This window comes from Acinonyx jubatus, chromosome C1 (genome assembly GCF_027475565.1).
Source record: "Acinonyx jubatus isolate Ajub_Pintada_27869175 chromosome C1, VMU_Ajub_asm_v1.0, whole genome shotgun sequence".
NCBI classification, from domain to species: domain Eukaryota; kingdom Metazoa; phylum Chordata; class Mammalia; order Carnivora; family Felidae; genus Acinonyx; species Acinonyx jubatus.
This window is the reverse complement of record NC_069381.1, coordinates 116874607-116897142: the sequence shown is the minus strand read 5'-3', so window position 1 is coordinate 116897142 and position 22536 is coordinate 116874607.

The window sequence follows — 22536 nt, the reverse complement described above, 5'->3', positions numbered from 1 at the left end:
TGATACTTTGTGTCGGGCTCTACTTCTGCAGGCGGTGCTGCAGTTCGGAAGGGCTTTTTTCCTCTCTCAAACTTAAGTTATAATATGACGTGGTCGCTAAATACTCGTGTTCCATCCCACCCTGGAGATTTTCATAACCCTACACACCCATGCGCGCACACACACAAGCCTTTAAGAATGATTCTGGAAGGCCTGTGTGCCCACGCGGCCGTTCTCCAGGACGTCCTGGGACAACCTGGGACAGCCCCATTCATTTCTGAGCTCAGTCTGCCCTGAGCCTCTCACCTGGTGAGTTACTGCCCCCGAAGATGGGAAGGGAGCTGCCTTTATAGACACTCCCTGCCAAGTCTCCATTTTCTTCATTTTTTTTTCCCTCCCTCCCAACCCCTCTCCAGAAATTACTTGGGATTTAATGCCGTCTAGGAGTATTTGCTTTTCAAAAGGAGAAATGGGGGAACAAAGCAATGCTTAACTCCAAGAGATGACTCACTCCTCGTGCAAGCATCAGAGAGCCGGGGAACCTTGTGTCTGGGTGATGCCACCTCCCCGGGGCCCCTCCCAACCCAGGCCGCTGCCTTTCCCACCCGCACTGTCTGAGAGGTTCACCTGGGTGTTCAGGCAGATGGAGGAGCTGATCTCGAGAAGGTCCACTAAACTTGGCAGCGTTTAGCAGCTGTGTACTGGGAAGGCTATTCTAAGCCCTTACACGGAGTAGATGCAATTATCCCCAGCTGACAGATTAAGCAATCTGGATCCAGAAGGTTAAGTGAGTTAAGCGGCAGAGTGGCTGTGACCCAGGTGTCTGGCCCCAGAGCCCTCCTCCGAATACGCCACCTTGCCTCCTCCAGGGCAAGAGACAGAAACGGGGACCCTCCAGTGCCTCCTGTCCCCATCTCAGTCTGTCCTGGGGGGCAGGGAGAGTCTGGGGAAGAGCCGCCCTGGAGCGGACCCCCCCACCACTGTAACTGGGAAGAGGGATTCGGGTGCCCCTGGCCAGGGATGGGTACGGGAGCCTAGGGAGGCCAGGTTTGTACCTTGTGAGGGACAGCTGCTGAGGCTCCTGGTCTTTTGGACGCGAAGGTTTCCAGAGGTCCTGCCACACGTGGGTAAATTAGACTCGTGCGTTTTCAAGAGTTCTCTGTCGCCAGAGAGCAGCGCACGAGGACCCACTGCTCCACATCTGTCTTTTCTTGCAAGTAATCTCACCTCAAATCTGATCAAGGCTCCAGATCTAACTCTCTGCTGACCAGAAGCGTGGGAGGTAGAGGAAGAACATGTAAAAGGACTCCAGAGGGTTGAAACCAGCAAAATCCAGATGTACAAGCTGCCATGGGGCAAAAACCCAGCTTTGTCCAAATAAACGCATGGTAGGGGAACAGAGAGAGGCGGGGGGAATCCCTACAAGACAAATCGACCAAGTGCAATGCGCCCACTGTGTTTGGATCCTAATTTGAACAAAATCACTCTCTCTCTCTCTCTCTCTCTTTTAATGCTTATTTATTTTTGAGGGAGGGAGACAAAGCATAAGGGGGGGGAGGGCGTAGAAAGACAGGGAGACACAGAATCCAAAGCAGGCTCCAGGCTATCAGCGCAGAGCCCAATGCGGGGTTCGAACTCACAGACTGTGAGATCATGATGGGAGCCGAAGTCAGACGCCTAACGGACTGAGCCACCCATGCGCCCCTTAATGTTTATTTTTGAGAGAGAGAGAGAAAGAGAGAAGGAGGGTGGGAGTAGAGGAGGGGCAGAGAGAGAGGGAGAGAGAATCCCAAGCAGGCTCTGCATAGTCAACACAGAGCCCAATGCAGGGCTTGAACTCAGGAACCGCGAGAGCACGACCTGAGCCAAAATCAAGAATCAGATGTTCAACTGACTGAGCTACCCAGGCGCCCTAGGTTATGCTTTTTTTTTTTTTTTTGAAGAACTTTTACATTTACATTTAATGATACACACAGAAGTATTTATATATGAAATATGATGTATTTGCTTAAAAACTGTTGGGGAAGGAGAGTAGGTAGGAACATAGAGATAAAACAAGAGTGGCCATGAGTTACTAATTGTTGAAAGTAGGGGATAGGTACATGGGGTTTTATCTCTGCTTTTATGTAGAAATTTTAAAAACTAGACACATGAAGAATCAATTACTCTATTTGCAGCCCAGCCCCCGGGGCTTGAATCTCCCCATACGGAACCAGGCCTCTCCCACCATCAGGAGCCGTGTTTTCCCCAAATTTCTGCCGCTCTCAGGAAAGCCAGGGTGCTTCTACATCTCCTAAAGCCCTGGGCTGGCTCCCTGACTCCCTGAGAAGCCAGATTTCTAGAAGTAACCCAGCCATTCTTAACTACCCCGAAACAGTGAGGATGCCTGAGCCCCGTGGAGGCCAAACCCGCACTGCGACCAGCTTCTAACAGTGAGCACCTGCTGAGTATCCCCTCACTCCTGGCTCTGTGCTCATTTAACACAGCGATTCAGCAGGTGAGCACATCGGGCTTGGAGGACAGAAATAGCTTGCATAGGGCACCCATGCATCCAGTTTGCTCAGGACTGCCCAGGTATTAGCACTGAAAGTCCTGTGTCCTAAAAAAACAAAAACAAAAACAAAAAACCTCCTCAGCCCCAGGCAAACCTGAACGGTTGGTCACCCTGAGTTTGCTCCTAAGGGGCCCAAGGTCTTTCCACCGCGAAACAAGGCTTTCCCAAGTTAATGAGTAGAATGTTCTCAACGTTAACCGCTTTCCCATACGCATTTTTTTTTTTTTAGTGGCAACCAATTAAAACATAAATGTAGTAGGGGCGCCTGGCTGGCTCAGTCAGAAGAGTGTGCGACCCTTGATGTCGGGGTTGGGGGTTCGAGTCCCACGCTGGGTGTAGAGATTACTTAAAAATAAAGTCTTCAAAACTAAACTAAGTGAACAAGTTAATATTAATGGAAAACTGAGCAGATAATGATGAATGTTAATTTGGCAGCCTATTTTTCTGTGTGAGCCTCATAGACTTGAGGCTCCTCCATTATATATATATATAAAATATATATTATATATATTATTTTATAATATATATATATACATAGGGTGCCAGATTTTCTACAGTTTGAGAACCGCTGCTCTACACTCTTCTGCCTCTTCCTGACCTGTCCTGAACCACCACCCAGGAGGAAGGAACAAATCAAGCCAGCTTGGAGCTAGAACTCCCCGGCGGCAAGAGGCAAAGAGAGCACGAGTGATAAGGTAGTGCTTTCCTAAGCACTGAAAGTTGCAAGAGTCTGGAGACACCCACAGTGCAGGGCAAAGGTCCCTCGTTCCTGACGCCTCCGGCTACACACGCCAATCCATACAGGGCCTCAAGGGAATTTCTGCTCGGCTTTTGAAATACAGACCCAAACCGAAGCACGGCCTGCAGGCTTTTGGAAGGAGTGTTTCTCCTCGACCCAGGTATATTATTCAGTTCTCTGTTCATTCACTCAACTCCGGGAGCATTTGCTGACTGCCACTGTGAGCCGCCCCCTGAGCCCAGATAGATCAGCTGCTTTTAGTACCCAGGGAGTAAGTGGAAGCTTTCTCCCTTCCCTTAGTGGTCCCCCCACCCCTGCCCCCACAGCCTCCCTCCCAAAAGGTCCTCAACATCCAGTGACCAAGGGTAAAGACCAACCCAGTAAGGAAACTCCAGGGCCCTGCTCCACGACGCCCGCTCCGGGCAGCTGTCTCAGTTTTTGGACACAAGGTGCCAGGGCAGACGCAGGCAAATAGACCTCACGGTGCAGGACAGGGCTAGCCCATGACGGAGGCCACCCAGCCCAGACCCTGAGAGTCTAAGAGTCCCCATGAATGCTCTGGGTGCGGCAACCATCTGGGCTCTATGTGCACACGGGCAAGGTGAACTAACACTTATCAAAAAGGCTTATAGGGCAAGGCACGTGGGTGGCTCAGTGGGTTAAGCATCTGACTCTTGATTTTAGCTCAGGTCATGATCTCACGGTTTGTGACTTCGAGCTCTGGGGGAGCCTACTTGGGATTCTCTCTCTGCCCCTCCCCTGCTCATAAGCTCTCTCTCTCTCTCTTAAAAAAAAATTGTTTAAAGGCTTATAGGGTGTGATCACCCCTTCCATGCCTCACAGAGTCCCTGTGTCAGCTCTGAGTGTTATTCCCATTTTTCCCATGAGGACACAGGAGGACCAAGAGTCTTGTCCAAGATTCCACAGCTAGGAATTGGATTCTGTGAGGAGCAAGTGAGAGGACTCATTTTCAGAAATACCAAATAAAAGCTGTGCTGTCTAGTCAACAATAGGTTTACAACCTATTGGAAATATGTACAAACCCCTTCCCCTGACAATGGAGTCCCAAACCCTTAAGACACTTCACTTCTTGGTTCTTCTTCCCCTCTCCATTTCGCAGGCTTATTTTTCACAGGCTCTGCGATGAGCATGTGCCAAAGAACTGAGGTCTCTGCGTCACCTCAAGGAAATGTACATTTGTTCCAGACTACTTTTTGCCTTACATGGGCATAGGAGACTTCCTGGCAAGGCTGTGACCTCCGGAGTATCAGCCAATGAGGAATCAGGGGAGGGATTTCATGCTGGGAGATAAATTGTCTGCTGTAACCGCCCCAAGTGTGCCTGTCCATCAGACACCTGCTCTTGCAAGAACGTTGATTGAAGCCTTGCTTCACTGTGCTCCGAGTCTCTGAATCCCTTTGATTGGGTCAGTGGGCTCATTTGGCAAATTCCAGTCCATCTGACACCACTACCCAGATGCCCCGTTGCTCTGGGCTGCAGCTGCAGGAAGCACATACTGAGCCTTTGCCTCCGGGATATTCCCAGGAGCTGCTTCAGCGTTGAGGAGTCTGGTGTGGAGGTGGAGAGCCTCCCTTTGGAGCCTAACCAAACTCCCTCAGGTCTCTTGCCCCTGGAATTTCTGTTTCCTCCTCTGCAAAATGAAGGGGTAGGAAAGATTTGGATTCCCCACCTCTCCAGTCCTGGCTCTGGCCCTGCTCTGCCCTTGTATCTGCTCCTACGCAAGCAGGACCGGCTGCAGAAGCTGCGGGCCCAGAGCCAATGGAAATGCAGAGCCCCTTGTACAAACACTACTAAGAATTTCAAGATGGTGGCAGCCAAAAGTTGAACCAAGCAAGCAAGGGCCCTCTTGAGCATGGGGCCCTTTGTGATTATAGGGGCCAGCTCTGGTCCAATGGAATCTGACAGAAGCTGGCTGCCTTGGTGAAGAGCAAGGTATCACTTACTGAGTGCTCCCTATGCAGAGGCTCCTGTACCTCATGCTGTACGGGGTGCCCGGAAGACAGAAAGCTCTGCCTGTGGAGACAGGGGACACGGAGAATAGCCAAGTCAAGAGCCGTGCCTTACTCCGTGCTTGCTGGCGAGGAATCACAGTTGGCCTACATCAAACATGGGACTCTTTGTGGCCCTGTGTCCTCCTGGGGTTCATGGGAGAGCTTTTTCCTTCTCTGATTCTTACAATACCTCTTTAAGCTGCTGCGGGTTTCTCTGGTGCTTTCCACTTTGTTCCACTTGACTGAGCCTGGACTTGAATGGGCAACAGACCTTATGATCCAAAAGCGTTTCTGATATAGAATAGGGCAGGCTTGAAATCGGTGTTAGCGAAAATGCCATGTGTTCCACAGCATCTTAGGGGGAGCTTACTACGTGGATTACCTCATCTTCCTTCAGGGGATGGAGAGGGCCCCAAGTGACAGATGGTGCTTACTAGAAAACTCCTGACTGTCAGGTTAAGGTTTACATTTTTGGGAGAGGTTAAAACAGCATTTAGGTTAGGTATTGGCCAGATGTGGTGATGGCCTAAGTGATACCATTTGGACCTGTGGTTTTCTTCTTATCACTGGCCATCTTTCCACTGCAGTTGAAAGATTCCAGTCCCTCAAAGGCACCATGTGACCTGGGGTGGGGTTGAGGGATCAGGAGTGACCCTTGACTAAGACAGCTAGGTCTCCACCACTCCAGTAGCCCCAGGGATGGGGGCCCACCTTAGCCTGGAAGGTGATACATGGCCATGGGAACACGGCAGATCTGGATAAGGATAAGGATAAGACAAGGCTGGTCCTAGAAGAAGAAAAGAGTGGCCCTGAGATTTTGAAGATTAGGGGTCTTCAAGGGCCAGCAGACTAGTCAGCCACTGCAGAATCCCCTTCCCCACTTTCCCTAATCTCTCACCCTTTCCTGACGACCACCCTCTGATTCTCTTCGTTAATTGCACTTCCCTGCTAGAGAAGAGAAATGAACACACTTTCTGACCCAAGCCCTTAACCTGGGCTTAACTACACCTAGGACCTCCCTCCCCAAAAGAACACGCTAAAATGGACAACCAGTGCACATGGGTCTTTTTTTTTTTTTAAGTTTATTTATTTTTGACACAGAGAGAGAGCATGAGAGCGTGAGCTAGGGAGGGGCAGAGAGAGAGAGGGAGACACAGAATCCAAAGCAGCCTCCAGGCTCTGAGCTGTCAGCACAAAGCCCGATGTGGGGCTCGAACTCACGTACCCTGAGATCGTGATCTGGGCCGAAGTCGGACGCTTAACCACCTGAGCCACCCAGGCGCCCCAGGGGTCTTGATCTGGCTAGAGGTCTTCACCTTTCAGTGTGTGGAAGGTCGGGGAGCTTCCCATCCAAAGTAATTCTCTGACACCTGCTGGGTGTCCTACAATTCAACTCAATGCTGATGCTATCTACCCAGAGACAGCATCGGATTCCACAGCTTAAGGGCTCAGTCCCACAACACTGCCCTCCTCCCTTTTAGATGTCAGTCACAGCCAGGCTGTCACCTGGGCTTCTGACCGCTGGCTATAAATCAGAGATTCTCACCACCTCTTTCTTGGGTTCAATTCATTTGCTAGAGCCGCTCACAGAACTCAGAGACACATTTTAGGTACCAGATTACCGCTTTATCATCAAAAGATGTAAGTCAGGAACAGCTAGATGGAAGAGATATGTAGGGTGAGGCGTGTAAAAAGGTGGGGGGTTCCATGGTCTCTCCAGCTGCACCACCGTCCCAGCACCAACCCAGAAGCTCTCTGATCCTGTTTTTGGGTTTTTATGAAGGCTTCATTACACAGGCACAATTGATTAAATTATTGGCCATTGGCCACTGGTTCAACCTCCAGCTCCTCTCCCCACCTGGGATGCTGGGGTGGGGGCACTGAAAGTTCCAACCCTCCCGTCACAAGGTTGGTTCTCATGACATCCAGCCCCCATCCTTAGGTGCATTCACTCATTTATACAACAAGACACCTTTATCACCTCTCCCCACTTAGGAATTTCCAAGGGTTTCAGGATTCTGTGTCAGAATGGGGACAAAGATCAAATATACATTTCTTATTATAAATCATAATATTATAACAGGTTTCTTGTGATTTTTTTCAGAGGCTCTGATTTGCAAAAGAGGTAAAGAATGGATGCTCTGGAGTGACTCAGGTCTTCCCAGCTCTTTAAAACCTCCCAAACTCTTGAGGAATGCCTGGGTGGCTCAGTCAGTTAAGCGTCTGACTTCGGCGCAGGTCATGATCTCACGGTTCGTGAGTTCAAGCCCCACATCGGGCTCTGTGCTGACAGCTTGTGAGCCTGCAGCCTGCTTTGGATTCTCCCCCTCTCTCTGCCCCTCCCCTGCTCATGCTTTGTCTTTCTCTCTCTCTCAAAAATAAGCATTAAAAAAATTAAAAAAATTAAAAAAAAAAAAAAAGAAATCTATCGGGGTGACTGGGTGCGTCGGTTAAGTGTCTGACTTTAGCTCAGGTCATGATCTCATGGTTTGTGAGTTTGAGCCCCGCGTCGAGCTCTGTGCTGACAGCTCATGAGCCTGGAGCCTGCTTCGGATTCTGTGTCTCCCTCTCTCTCCGCCCCTCTCCCGCTTGTGTTCTCTCTCTCTCTCTCAAAAATAAATAAACATTAAAAAAAAATTAAAAACAAAACAAAACAACAACAAAACACCCAAACCCTTGCAAACTTTTTTCCTAGGCTGGAGGTTCTTTTGACGTATTTCTGGACTTTGAAGGAATGTTCAGGAAGCCATTTCAGGCCAGATGCTACAACCACCACAGCCTCACAGAAGACTTCTTGAAGATGGCTGTAGAGAGCAAGATGGAGTCACTCACGTCAAGCAGTGGCTCACGTCAAGCAACCGCGTAAGCAGCCAAGGGCATTGCCGTTAAGACGAGACGGCAGCAAAATCAACACAGGCTGTTAACACCCACAACTGCCACAACTGGAAACCAAGAAAGCCAGGAGAGCGTGGAAGAAAGGGATGAACGCTGGGAATCGCTAGAGCCAGAGATCTACAAAGGCCCAACACTGACTGAACTTGAAAAAGGAAGAACTTGGGGCGCCTGGGTGGCGCAGTCGGTTAAGCGTCCGACTTCAGCCAGGTCACGATCTCGCGGTCCGTGAGTTCGAGCCCCGCGTCGGGCTCTGGGCTGATGGCTCGGAGCCTGGAGCCTGTTTCCGATTCTGTGTCTCCCTCTCTCTCTCTGCCCCTCCCCCGTTCATGCTCTGTCTCTCTCTGTCCCAAAAAATAAATAAATGTTGAAAAAAAAAAATTTAAAAAGGAAAAACTTTTGCGGCCAACTGTCAGAACCTCCAGACACTGACCCTTCCCCATCGGGCTGCATTTGAAAGGCGACTGCCACCGAAGGCTGTGCCCCGTGGATCTCCAAATGCAACAGCAGCCCACCGCTGCCTGAGGAAAAGAAGGAGTGTGTGTGGATTGCTGAGCTGGACCGCATCGGACCAGATCTGGGCCTCACCTCCACTGTGTGCTCACAGACTCACTGTGCGCTTGGGTCATTAACTTCTTACTCCTTATCGTACCTTGCTTGTTGTGTGACTTTGTCTTGCGCTTTGCTTTGTGTGACCTGTGTGGAGCCAAGTGAAATGTGTGGTGCCATGCCATTGAGTTTGGAATCCTGAAACCTCTCTACAATCACGTTAACCTTGCTGAGTAATACAGCTGACATTGTGAGTAAATACAGCTGACGTTGTGGACATAACACAACTCGTGCGTGCCCCTTCAGGGCTTGCTTGTGACGGTGGTATAGATTCGGTGTCGTGGGTGACTGAAGATGGAGTGTGCCTGGAAAGACAGACGGACTCCTCCAAGAATCCTAAAGGAAATAATTCATTCACCCTAGAAGAGCTCATACAGCACACTGCCAAGTGGCTGGTCCCAGAATGTTCCGGTGACATAACGGGACACCGTAGTTTCGACAAACGTTTGGTACAATGTTTTGACCTGAAAGTTCTTACCAAAGAATGGTGACTAGTTCCTGTCCCAAATCAGAGCACTGACATGGCATCTGAGAGTAGTAATCTCTCTGGGAAACGGATCTGTTTCTCTTGGAGTTTCACCCCATCTGGGCAGTTCCATGGGTGGCTGGGGTGCCACGAATAAAAGCTCAAGAGTGACCCCAGGGCTGGCCTGAACACTGCTGAGATTTCCTCAAATCAGATCAATGGTAGTAAAATATGCATCACGTGAAATTTACCATCTTAACCATTTTTTTTTTCAACGTTTATTTATTTTTGGGACAGAGAGAGACAGAGCATGAACGGGGGAGGGGCAGAGAGAGAGGGAGACACAGAATCAGAAACAGGCTCCAGGCTCTGAGCCATCAGCCCAGAGCCCGACGCGGGGCTCGAACTCACGGACCGCGAGATCGTGACCTGGCTGAAGTCGGACGCTTAACCGACTGCGCCACCCAGGCGCCCCGTCATCTTAACCATTTTTAAGTATACAGTTCAATCGTGTTAAGTACATTCCCAGTGATCTACGATCATCACCACCGTCCATCTCTGGAACTTTTTCTTATTTTTATTAATTAAAAAAAAGTTTTTTTAATGTTTATTTATTTATTTTGAGAGAGAGAGAGTGTGGGCAGGAGAGGGCCAGAGGGAGACAGAGAGAGAGAGAGAGAAAATCCTAAGCAGACTCCATGCTGTCAGTGCAGAGCCCTATGCAGGGCTCCAGCTCATGAACCGTGAGATGATGACCTGAGCTGAAATCAAGAATCCAGCGCTTAACCGACTGAGTCAACCAGGCGACCCTGGAACTTTTGAATCTTGCAAAACAATACCTGTTAAACACTAACTCCTTATTCCCCCACTCTCCCCCACCAGGCCCTGGCAACCATAATTCTACTCTTTGATTCCATGAATTTTGCTATTTTTATGTTTATTTACTTTTGAGACAGAGCGTGAGCAGGGGAGGGGCAGAGAGAGACGGAGACACAGAATCCGAAGCAGGCTCCAGGCCCTGAGCTGTCAGCACAGAGCCTGTCGCGGGGCTCAAACTCATGAACTGCGAGATCGTGACCTGAGCCGAAGTCGGATGCTTAACCGACTGAGCCACCCAGGCGCCCCTGCCCTTCCTTTTAAAGGCTGAATAATATTCCATTGTGTGTGTATACCACATTTTGTTTATCTATTCATCTATTGACGGACACTTGGGTTGCTTCTACCTTTTCGTTATTGTGAATAAAGCTTCTGAACATGGGCGTGCACATATGTGTTTGAGACCCTGCTTTTTGTTGTTTGGGGTGCAAACCCAGAAGTGGGATTGCTGGATCACATGATAATTCTATTTTCAATTTTTTGAAGAACCACCACACTGTTGGCCGTAGCGGCCATGCCGTTTTGCATTCCCAGGAACAGTTCACGACGGATGCAATTTCTCCGCCCTCACCAACACTTGTTACTTTCTGCATTTTTGACAGTAGCCATCCTAATGGCTGTGAGCTGCGGGTGGACAGCTTGTACATGTATCTTCCTTGCATGAGATACTCAGATTAATAATGCCATCCAGCCCCCTGCAGAACATCTATCTGTATCTGGGACCTGAACGGAGAATGGAAATAAATGCAAATAGTGAGGAGAGCCACTAAGTAGATACTCAAAGGGCGACGCGTATCTTGGAACCTTCCAGCATGGACCAAGTGTGATCCCGTGGCAGACACTGCCTCTCACCCACCTAATATCCATCCCTCCTTTCCTTCTTACAAGAGGACATCAGTTTTGTATGGGAAAGCAGTGTGCCGGTCAAAAACTATAAATTCCTGTCTATTCACAGATAGAAATGGCCAGTTCTGGCTAAGGAAAAGCCAAGGTTGTTAGATGATGCATCTGAGAAAATCCTTTTAGAGGGGGCTGAGATGCACCTTTCGCTCTTGACTCTTCTCCTTCTGTATCAACCCTGGATGCCCAAACACCAGCTCTTTTGATATGTCGGAAAAAATTAGGTTTCTGATTGTTAAAAAACAAAAACAAAAAGATACACCATATTTCTACATTCCAGAACTTGCTACTGGGCCCACCAATGGGAGTTCCCATTTTAGTCCTGCCCTAGTGTGTCTGGCCCCAACAATCCTTGTTCCAAACCCTTCAGAGATCATTAGGAGAGAAAGAGAAGGAAGGAAGGAAGGAAGGAAGGAAGGAAGGAAGGAAGGAAGAAGGGAGGGAGGGAAGGAGGGTGGGAAAGAAGGAAGAAGGGAGGGGAAGGGAAGAGAAGGAGAAAGGAAGGGAGGGAGGGAAGAGGGGAGGAGAAGAGAGGAAGGAAGGATGAAAGGAAGGAAGGAAGGAAGGAAGGAGGAAAGAAGGAAGGAAGGAAGGAAGGAAGGAAGGAAGGAAGGAAGGAAGGAAGAAGGAAGGAAGGAAGAAGGAAGGAAGGAAGGAAGGAAGGAAGGAAGGAAGGAAGGAAGGAAGAAAGAAAGTAGGAAATCTTTTCCTGCAGAAGAATTTTGCCACCATCCCTAGAATACAGAAATGATGCAGGCCTTAAAATTTGCTCTCTCCTTTGGCCTTGCTGAATGGGGGACCCCAGCCCTAAGGGCAATGAAAGCTAAGCCTTTGCCCTTTGTGGGAAATCCTGCCCCTGTAGGTTCCCATATCACTGCAGCCAGCAGCTGTGTGAACGTGAGGAAGGAGGAGGTGTGCTCCTGCCATAGGGCCCCCAGCCACATCACTAGTTAAACTAAGGCTGGACTTGAGGCCTTCCCAGTTTAAAAACACAGGACCAGAAAGACTAGAAGGAAGGAAAGCATCTTTCCCAGCTCAGGAGAGAGCGAGAGAACGTGGCATTTTCGTTGAGGGGTGGACAAAAAGACATACATAAGAAGAAGGGTTTGACAAACAGGAATTCAACCAATCTAACAAGTAGTGTGCTCACTGACCCAGGGTACTCCCGGGAACACATGGCTCGTTAGTTCAGCCACGTCCACAAGGAAGTTTGAAGATGGGAAAGCCTCCAAGGAACTCCCAACTTCCTCCTTTAGGGCCTTTTCCCCCACTTAAGTTTCAAATCCCACAGCAAAGCCTGCATTTGATAAAGGCAGTGGTCAGCTCTCTCTGGATCTTAGAACTCATGTGAGGCTCCCGCCCACCCCCAGCGGGTTTCTCTGCACACCGGCCTTGTTCCTTACAGTGGTAGACAAGGCTTCTTATGTGGGAGGAGAGCCGAGCCCACAAAGAACCCAGGCTCCCAGCTGGAGAGAACCAGGAGAATGGGGACTTCCATAGCACACATATAATGCCCCAGGACTGTCCTGTTTGGGTTATGTGTCCACCCCTCAGGCACATCACTGTCACTGCCTTCGGCCACATGCCCACTGCCATGGCCAGGGGGCATGGGATTCTGAGATTGTGGCTCTTTTGGGATTGAGAGACATGGACGGTGGGCAAGAGTCATTCTCTGCCCTCCCCCCCCACCGCCCTCCCCAGAGAACTGTAACCAGAAGGGGTGTGTGTATGGGAGGCAGTTGGGTGCAAGGCTTTGGTGAGGGAATGAAACACTGATCCTTTGACTGTAATCTCAGGCAGAGGCCAGCAGAGGGAGGCGTTGTAATTTTCTGGGATTTGTGGGGTCCTCTGCCCACAGACTTGGGCATATTTATGCCCTGCTGGGGCAATTCCGTCGGTGGTGTTAGGGAAGACACCTTTTCATCTAGCCTTCAAGGTTCTAGTGGTCCAAGAATTAAACTGACATGAAACAGACTAACAGGAGAAAGTCAAATTTAAATGCGTACATGCTGAGACCCCACCTAAAAGCGAGATTCCAAGACGGTAAGGCAGAATGAGGCATGCATGGCTCCCTGAACTAAGGAGAAGTGGGTGGGGGTCTGGGACTTCAAAGAGAAGGAAGACAATTCACAAAATGTCTGGTAAACAAATGTTTGCGGGGCTTCTCTGGAACGAGACAGAGAGGAAGTTTAACAAACAGACTTTGCTAAATCCCTCCCTCTCCGTCACCCCTAGTTCCTATCATCCTGTAGTTACCTTTGGTGATAACTGCCTTCCTGGAGCAAGCCGTCTACCTACATACTTTTAGGCAATTAAGGGAAAGGCCAAAATTTCTTCCTGTCTTCTGTGCTTTGATCATTTTCAGCTCAATGTAATTTGTAAGCCAAAATAGCACATCCTGGGGCAACTCGTTCTGAACCCTCACAGTAGTGACCTGGGGTGAGTGGCAGAAGAACCCAGCCCAGCCCCTCTGCCCAGGGGTGTGGGGTGGGCAGACCGAGAGCCACAGACCCACAATTCTCCTGCCTGCTCCAGTCTCCAATTACATTTTGCCCAGAGAGAGGCATTTCCTGGTTCTCTGCTCACCATCTTGGCAGCTGGGGATTCTGGAAAATCTCTAGAAAATAGCCGTGGTAAACTTAGGAGACTCTTCAAATAAACACGGGCCTTTTCGGAGCACCCAGGATGTGAGTCGTGAGTCCGGGTTGTGAGTCTCATGCTGAGGTTCGGAGAGCTGACCTCGCAGATAGGCCTAGATTTAAACCCGCACAATGCCGTTACTGTCTGTGTGTGTGTGCCTGGGTCAGTTGCTTAACCTCTCTGTGCTTGTTTTCCATCTCCAAATGGATATAATAGTATTACCTGCCTTAAAAGGCCGATGGGAGAGAGATGGCTCACTCAGTTGAGCAACTGACTCTTGATTTCAGCTCAGGTGATGATCTCACGGTTCATGAGATGGAGACCTGTGTTCAGCTGTGTGCTGACAATGCAGAGGATTCTCTCTCCCTCTCTCTCTCTCTGCCCCTCCCCCGCTCACGCATGCTTTTTATCAAAATGAGTAAATAAACTTAAAAAAAAAGGTAATGTGAGGAAAAAATCAAACAATATATTCGAGCATGCCTGGTGTGGCACCCGGACATAATAAGCACTCAACAAATATTACTGATGAAGTTTGGGAGTGATGGAGGGCTCGTGGGGACTGGAGCCAAAGACCAAGAAAGAATTCTTGAAGATGCCCGTTGGTGCAAAAAGGTGATTTTGTTAAAGCGCGGGGACGGGGGGAACAGGGCCCAGGGGCCGAAAGAGCTATACTGCAAGTGTGGGGGGTAATAACCATTTAATGGAGTCATGGGAGGGAAGTCAAGAGGGAGACTCCAAAGAGACTTTCACATGTAAAGACTTACTGGAGGTCTAGCTGTTGTCAAGCTGAAGTTGTTTTTCCCTCTAGCAAAGTATTAACATTAAGACAGTAGGGAGTTCTTGAACTTTAGGCTATGATGGGGTTGCCTCTTTCTGGCAAACTGGTGGAGACTCTTATCAGTTTCACCATTTGTTTTTTCGTCCTCTCCTGGTTTGGGGGTAGCCGGGAGTGTCCAAGGAATATGACACACGTCCCACCAGGGGGTGGGGGGGCGCTAGCTTGTGCTTTGCCCCTCAGCCTGCCCCATTCTCCCTCGTCATTACCAAATTCTTGTGCCCCTAATAACACAAAGCACACATTTATACCTTATTTATCTGCCTGCACATATCATCTGGGGAGCTTCATGGAAGAACACCCATGCCTTGCCCCCCCAAAACACCGAATTGATTGGTCTGGGGTGGAGAATGGTCTTGAGTGCCATTTTATTTTATTTTATTTTATTTTATTTTATTTTATTTTATTTTACTTTACTTTACTTTATTTTATTTTATTTTATTTTATTTTATTTTATTTTATTTTATTTTATTTTTTCGTGGGTGATTCTACCATGCAGTTAGGGTTGACAATCCTAGTTTAGGGTCTCCCTCAGCCTAAAACTCTCTCTAGGTGCACTTTTCTACACTGCCACACAGTCTTCGAATTAGGGATCTGTCTCCCTAAACCAGTACCTTCATGTTAAAAGTTTACTTCCTTGAAGGAAGTAAATTGGCCGTTTACTACTTAATGTTAATTAGTGCCTCACACCCAGTTGAGTTCCAGGTCAATGAGGGAAGGAAGTTGGGGAAAGCGAAATTGGAGAATGTTGGGGAGGATACCTGGGCTGGGTGTGCCCCAGCTGCAACTCTAGGATAGTGTTGTTAACTGGCCAGCCCAGACCATTAAATCTGAACTTCCGTCCATTGAGCAGCCAAGGTTGGGGAACCACTGGTGTGGGGGGGAGAAAGTCACCAGGAAGCAGACTCATAATAAGGAAGAAGATGGTCCAATATGGTTGGGGGACAATAACTTTTCCCCAACCCTCTTATGCTAGGTAATGGGGGCCTGTGAATTAAACAGACAGATGACAACTTAGCAAGAGAAAAGACAGGGCTTAATCATGTACAAACAGGAGTTCACACACACACACACACACACACACACACACACACGCTCACAAAATATGATTCAAAGAGATAGTTGGAATTTGAAGCTTATATACCACCTAAATAGAGGAGAGAGAGGGGAAGAAGGTACTTGCTGGAAAAAACAAATGGCTTCTTAATAGGGGAAACAGGAGAGAAGGGGCACTTGTGGGAAAACAAATGACTTTTTGGAAAGATAAACAGGCTCTCAGGAGAGATGATGGGAGACAAGATGGTCTTGTGACAATGTCTGTTTTGGTGGGATGTGGATTTTTAGTCTCTAGTGATAACAGTCCTTCCTCCCTGGTTGCTTCTGGGGAGGGGATTCATGACAATTGAGTCAGAAGGATGGCAGAAGAAGCCACCCCGAAATAGGTCACGGTGGCCTAAGGATCGTTTTGAGCTGAAGGCAACTGAGAAAAACCAGATACAAGAAAAGCTCTCTGCCCTCCCCCTGTTTCTCTAGAAGCAGAACTTAAGTTCACAAAGGTGTCCCTCCTCCCTTCTCTACAGGGATGGACAAAACTTGATCAACAGTAGACCCTTACCAGCCCAGAGATGGCGCTGCAGCACAAGCTTACTGCCGAGCCCTGACCTTCCATTAATCTCCCCCGAGAGTACTTGCCGCCCTAGAAACTCCGTCTCTTTCCTGTGTCTTGCCATTTTGGTGTCACTTATATGTGGAATCTAAAAAGGAAAAAAAAAAAAAAAGACCAAACACACAAAACCAGACTGAAATACAGAGAACAAAGTGGTGGTTTGTTCACCCTCTGACGTGGAGCTTGAACTCATGAACCGTGAGATCATGACCTGAACCAAAGTCATCACTTAACCGACTGAGCCACCCAGGTGCCCCATAGGGTCAACAGTTTAGACCAGTGGTTACCAATGAGGGGAAATGAATGAAATAGGAGATGGGAATTAAGAGGTGCCAACCTCCTCTTGTAAAATAACTAAGTCACAGAGCTCCGGGCTGGCTCAGTTGGTTAAGCCACAGACTTTGGCTCAGGTCATGATCTCACGATTCGTGGGTTCGAGCCTCATGTTGGGCTCTGCTCTGGTGGTGTGGGGCCTGCTTGGGATTCTCTCTCTCTCTCTCTCTCTCTCTCTCTCTCTCTCTCTCTCTCTCTTTCATCCTCTCTCCCTGACCCGCCTCCACTCGTGCTGTCTCTCTCAAAATAAACTTAAAAATAATGATAATATGTGATAATGTTGTGTGATGACAGCTGGTGACTACACTTACCATGGTTATGACACATATGTGGAATCCCAGAGAATGTCTTCAAGTTGGAGTACCCAGGGTCATGGAAATACAGCTACTCAATATTTCACATTACAGCCCTCTCAGAAAAAATGTTGAGCACACACCTCCAATGTTTATTGTTATTTATAATATACTACACTTATAAAATACTATGCATATTATAAAGTATATGTTTGTAATAGAAATTTTAAAGTGGATAAGTAAATCTATGATAAAACAAAAACGTATAGCAACGTATAGAATTGTCGAATCTCGGGGCGCCTGGGTGGCTCAGTCGATTAAGCGTCCGACTTCAGCTCAGGTTACCATCTCATGGTTTGCAGGTTCAAGCCCTGCATTGGGCTCTGTGCTGACAGCTCGGAGCCTGGAGCCTGCTTCAGATTCTGTGTCTCCTTCTCTCTGTCTGCCCCTCCCCCACTGTGCTCTGTCTCTCAAAAATAAATAAAGGTAAAACATAAATAAATAAATAAATAAATAAATAAATAAATAAATAAATAAATAGAATTGTCGAATCTCTAAGTTGTACCTCTGAAACTAATATAACATTGTATGTCAATTATACTTCAATAATAAATAAACATAATAAAATAAAATGAAAATCTATTGTTCTTTTACTAAAATGCTGCATCGCCAAGTTCTAACTTACCCCCCTTTGAGCTACTAATCACTGAGTGCTCCCCAGTGTATGTGGGGAATACTCATGCTTACAAAATTGTTTTCCTCTTGTTAATCTGTCTTTTGTCAGTCCAATGTACTGGGCCCCAGACAATGAACCAAAGATGGGTAGAGGGAAAACAAGTTTTTCCTTCCCTTCAAGTTCTTTCGAGAAGCTCTACATTTAGGTGGACAAAACAGTTCAGGGAAAAAAAACAAACACACAGAACAACCTATCTTGAAATATCTTCCACTCCAAAAGGTTTTGATGTCCCAGTGGTGAATTCTGGATCCCTTCAAGTCTGAAACTCTTAACCTCTTTGAGACCTGAGCCTGTGTTCAGGGAAAAAGAGAATTTCTTCTTCCCCTCCTGTACCCCAGTCCTCCAAGATTGCAGCCTTGGGGCCAGGATACAGCTCTAGTGGGCCAGGCATGTTCACCACGTATAACCAACTTCCAGGAGAGGCACACACCCAAGTCAAAGCAAGAAACTTCCAGAGGAAAGCTTGAAAATCACAAGGGGAGAACGTTTGGAACATATTACCTCCATGGTTAGGAAAATCTTTTTATACCTACAAATAAATGTGTAAATGTGTAACATATACCTATATCATGAATTCTACTCAATTTGGAAGTTGGAGTTGGGGGGCCTTCTGGGCCCCTACTATGTAATTGTCACCCCATCACCCCTACAGAGCACATCAACAGGTCCTCAGACAGATAAAAATTGAGAACAATGGTTCTTTGATAGGGTCAACAGTTAAATTTTTTTTTTAATGTTTATTTATTTCTGAGAGAGAGAGACAGAGACAGAGAGACAGAGTGCAAGCAGAGAAGGGGCAGAGAGAGAAGGAGAAAGAGGTTCCAAAGCAGGCTCCAGGCTCTGAGCTGTCAGCACAGACCCTGACGTGGGGCTTGAACTCATGAACCGTGAGATCATGACCTGAGCCAAAGTTGGTCACTTAAGTGACTGAGCCACCCAGGCACCCCATAGGGTCAACAGTTTAGACCAGTGGTCACCAGTCATGGGAAGCAGACTGGAGGAGGCTTTTGCAAGGAATCTGGGAATCCACATGCAAACATGTACTTTGCTCAATCAAGAAACTATCATGTAGAACTCTGAACATTTTCTGAAGCTATAAAAGTGCCCTGTTTTATACCCATCAAAAGAGCGATTTTTTTTCTTTTAAAGAGATAGTTTATTGAATATACAACAAGGGACTGGCAGGCAGGACAGCAGAGGAGAGGCCGTCTGCCAAAACAGCAAATTTTAACAAAGAGGATAAAATCCAATGTTGACAAGGCTGTGGGGAGACAGAAAGTCTGATGCAGCTGCTGGTGTTGGTAGGCGCCAAGGACTCCTTCTGAGGAGCGACGGGCACACTTAACAATTTCAAGTACATACACAGATGCTTCATGCCCCAGTATCTTGGGAACAGGTCATGTGCATTTGCTAAGTTGGTTGAGAACATTCAGTTCTGTCAGAAAAATGGGAAGGATGAAACTCGGAAGGTGTTAAGTACAGACAGATAGGACAGAACAGATGGACCAAAAGATCATACTGCGAATATAGATAGAAAGGGGTTGAAGGAAGAGAAGATGGGAACTATTCCTGATATGTTACATTTTCATGGGGCACAGTCTATTTATAATACGCTAGGTCTACACAAGGCATCCAAGACACCTAACATTCCTGATCTTGATGCGGGCGGGCACCCATTCTGCCCCAGGGTCCCTCTGCCAGATAAAGCCCAGGGCTGTTCATCAGACCTCTGGTGAGTTACAGCTGGGTCAGGCCCACTGTCCCTTTGACGCTAATAGAGCAAGGCTGTGTGTTTGCCCCAGGGCACTTTCTCTCTGCTGGGCCCCTTACTCAAACCTCAGTTCTAGCCCATATAATTCACATTGAATGGAAAAGGCTACTGTCAGAGAGAGAGATGGAGACATATGACATGTAAGCATTGCATACTCAGGAGCCAGGTAGCACATGCCCCGCCCCGCACCCTGTCCCAGGTATCCCAACCCATGTCTTATCTCTCTGTGCGCTTTATACTGATTTAATCCTCCCTGTGAGTTAGGTATCCCAACTTGGTCTATGAGCCGTCCAAGATTTTGTAATCTTTGGATCAACGTGCTTGGTAGTGTACCTGGAGGTTTTCATAGCATGAAGGTAATTCTCCACACGACAGAACATGAATCAAGATATTCATCAGTGGTCAGCATGGGGTGGGGGCGCTGAAGTAACCTACTGCTCATCAAAAAAATAAATACACCGGGGCGGGGGGGGGGGGGGGGGTGGCGCCTGGGTGGCTCCGTCGGTTAAGCGTCCGACTTCGGCTCAGGTCATGATCTCATGGTTCGTGGGTTCGAGCCCCGCATCGGGCTCTGTGCTGACAGCTCAGATCCCAGAGCCTGCTTCAGATCCTGGGTCTCCCTCTCTCTCTGCCCCTCCCCTACTCATGCCCTCTCTCTCTTGCTCAGAAATAAATTTAAAAAAAAGATAAGCAAATACAATACAGTGGGGGAATAGAGCACTCTGTAGCAGTAAGAAACAGTGAGCTAGACCAGGAGCTTTCAGACTTTTCTTACTGGGACCCACAGGAAGAAATACTTCTCACGTTGTAATTCATGACTATCTATCTATCTATTGTTTTTAACAATAGATAATTTTTTTTAACGTTTATCTTTGAGACAGAGAGAGACAGAGCATGAATAGGGGAGGGTCAGAGAGAGAGAGGGAGACACAGAATCCGAGGCAGGCTCCAGGCTCCTAGCTGTCAGCACAGAGCCCAACACGGGGCTCGAACTCACGAACCGCGAGATCATGACCTGGGCCGAAGTTGGACGCTTAACCGACTGAGCCACCCAGGTGCCCCTATATCTATCTATTTTTGAACAACAACAACAACAAAAAAACCTCATGAAATAAGATTTACCTAATTATGTTTGAGCCACTCTGATATTTTCTGTTAAGTTCTGTTCATTTCTTATAAATGCTGGTGATGCCTCTGCCAAATCATTTTCAGTAGCCACTCTTGGAACCTAACCTAGCATCTGGAAAACATTGAATTAGATCTATAGGTACATTAACAGGGATAGTCTTAAATCAGGTGGTTGGGTGGGAAAAAAAAATAGGACCCTGAATAAGATTTATAGCCCAATGCCACTTAAGAGAGACAAAAGCACATGTGCACACACATGGGTCTTCACATGGTTAAGGAAATATAGCAAATATATTAAAGCGGGTGCCGGACGGGAAATGAAAAAAGAAAGGTAAATGCCAGAAGGATCTTGAATGCAAGGATTATGCCACTGGGCCATGCTTGGAGCAGAATGGTTGATTGTGCCCTAAACCAGGGTCCAAAAAAATAGAGACGGGGTGGAAAGATCCAGAGACATGTAAGAGCCAGAGAATGCCGCATTTAGAATTCTTTAAAAACAAAAATTTTTTTTAATGTTTACTTTTGAGAAAGAGAGAGACAGAGCGCGAGCGGAGGAGGGCAGAGAGAGGGAGACACAGGATTCGAAGCAGGCTCCATGCTGTCTGCACAGAGCTAGACACGGGGCTCGAACTCACAAACCGTGAGATCATGACCTGAGCCGGAGTCGGATGCCCAACCGACTGAGGCACCCAGGCACCCCTGCCATATTTAGAAATCCTGAAATGCATTAATAAAATCAGTTTGCAAGGGTCAGAGACAAAATATCATCCAGGGCACACTTGGAAGAAAGGAAGAAGGGTCCCTTCACCATCGATAAGGAGATGCCAGCTGAAAACTAAGGCAGTGGGCTTGGAAGTTTGCAAAGAGATGAATCGGAGGCCTGGCTGGTCGGTATATACCCTGCCTTGCTGCCGTCCCTTTCTGGCCCACCGCATTTGCTGCCCAGGAGGCCATATCTTATACTATGTGACCCTGTCCCCAGCCTTTGGTCACAGCTTTTCTGGACTGGGTTGACCCCTAGCCCCAGAGGAACGAGCACTCGGGCTGTCTGATTCCCTCTAAATGTTATTTATTCTTTGAGCTGGGGGAGGGCAGAGAGAGAGAGCACGGGAGAGAGGTCTGATTCTCTTTCAACTGAGCAGACTGGCTCTCCTGGACAAAGGGAATTCTGTGTCCTGGCCCTGAACGAGGGAGGGAGACATCACTGCCATAGGAGTGAGGGTTGTAGCAGGACGGTCATAAGTCTGGGCAGGAGAGACGGGGGTGGGTCTGGGGCAGGCCAGAGTTACAGGGAACAAAAACCAGGGCCAAGCCAGAGAAGCCAGGGGTGGTGGGGTGGAAACATGCAGACTCGGAAGGCATGGCTGGGTTACTTTACCAGCTCAACACCGAGCTGGGCTTACAAACGGAAACCCTACAATGGCCAGGCAGGCAACACACAGGCGTGGACAGAGCCTGGAGTAAGATCGAGTGGGGCCCGTCGAGCACGGTCTGTCCGAAGAACATCTATCCACAGTGGCCATCGTTTCCATGTGGCAAAGGGACCCTCAGGGTTCCAAGCTGTCGTATTTCCTAGCAAAGCTAAAAATCAGGAATTTAGTGTCAAGTCTCCTGATTTTTGTATTGACTTTTTTTTTTTTTTTTGCTTTTAATTAAAAACACTTTGTGGACAAAACATGTCCAAGGACGGAGGATGTAAGCAGCCAGCACATAGAGGCCACCGCCCTCCTCCTGGGGAGACAATCCTCCCTAATGAATTCCCTAGAGAATTTTGTCTCCTTTATCACTCCTCCCTCCCAGATCCTTTGACCCAGCGTGCCTTTCTTATAAACATCAAATCTAATAAACTGGGGGGAGAGTATTCCCTGGGCTTCCCCAGAGCTCAGGCAAAGCCGTGTCTACACCATTGAATTCCCCTTGTCATCAGTCTGTGCTCACCAACCGATTCCTGCTGCCTAATCTTGATTTGCGGGCACTTTGATGTCAACGGGGTGCCTTGAACAGGGCAGAACACCACCTTTTTCAGGCAGGGATGGGCTGGCAGTCTGCTCTATGCAACCTCTCTGAGTGTGTTTCGTTAACAGGGGACTGTCCCCAAGAGACTGGG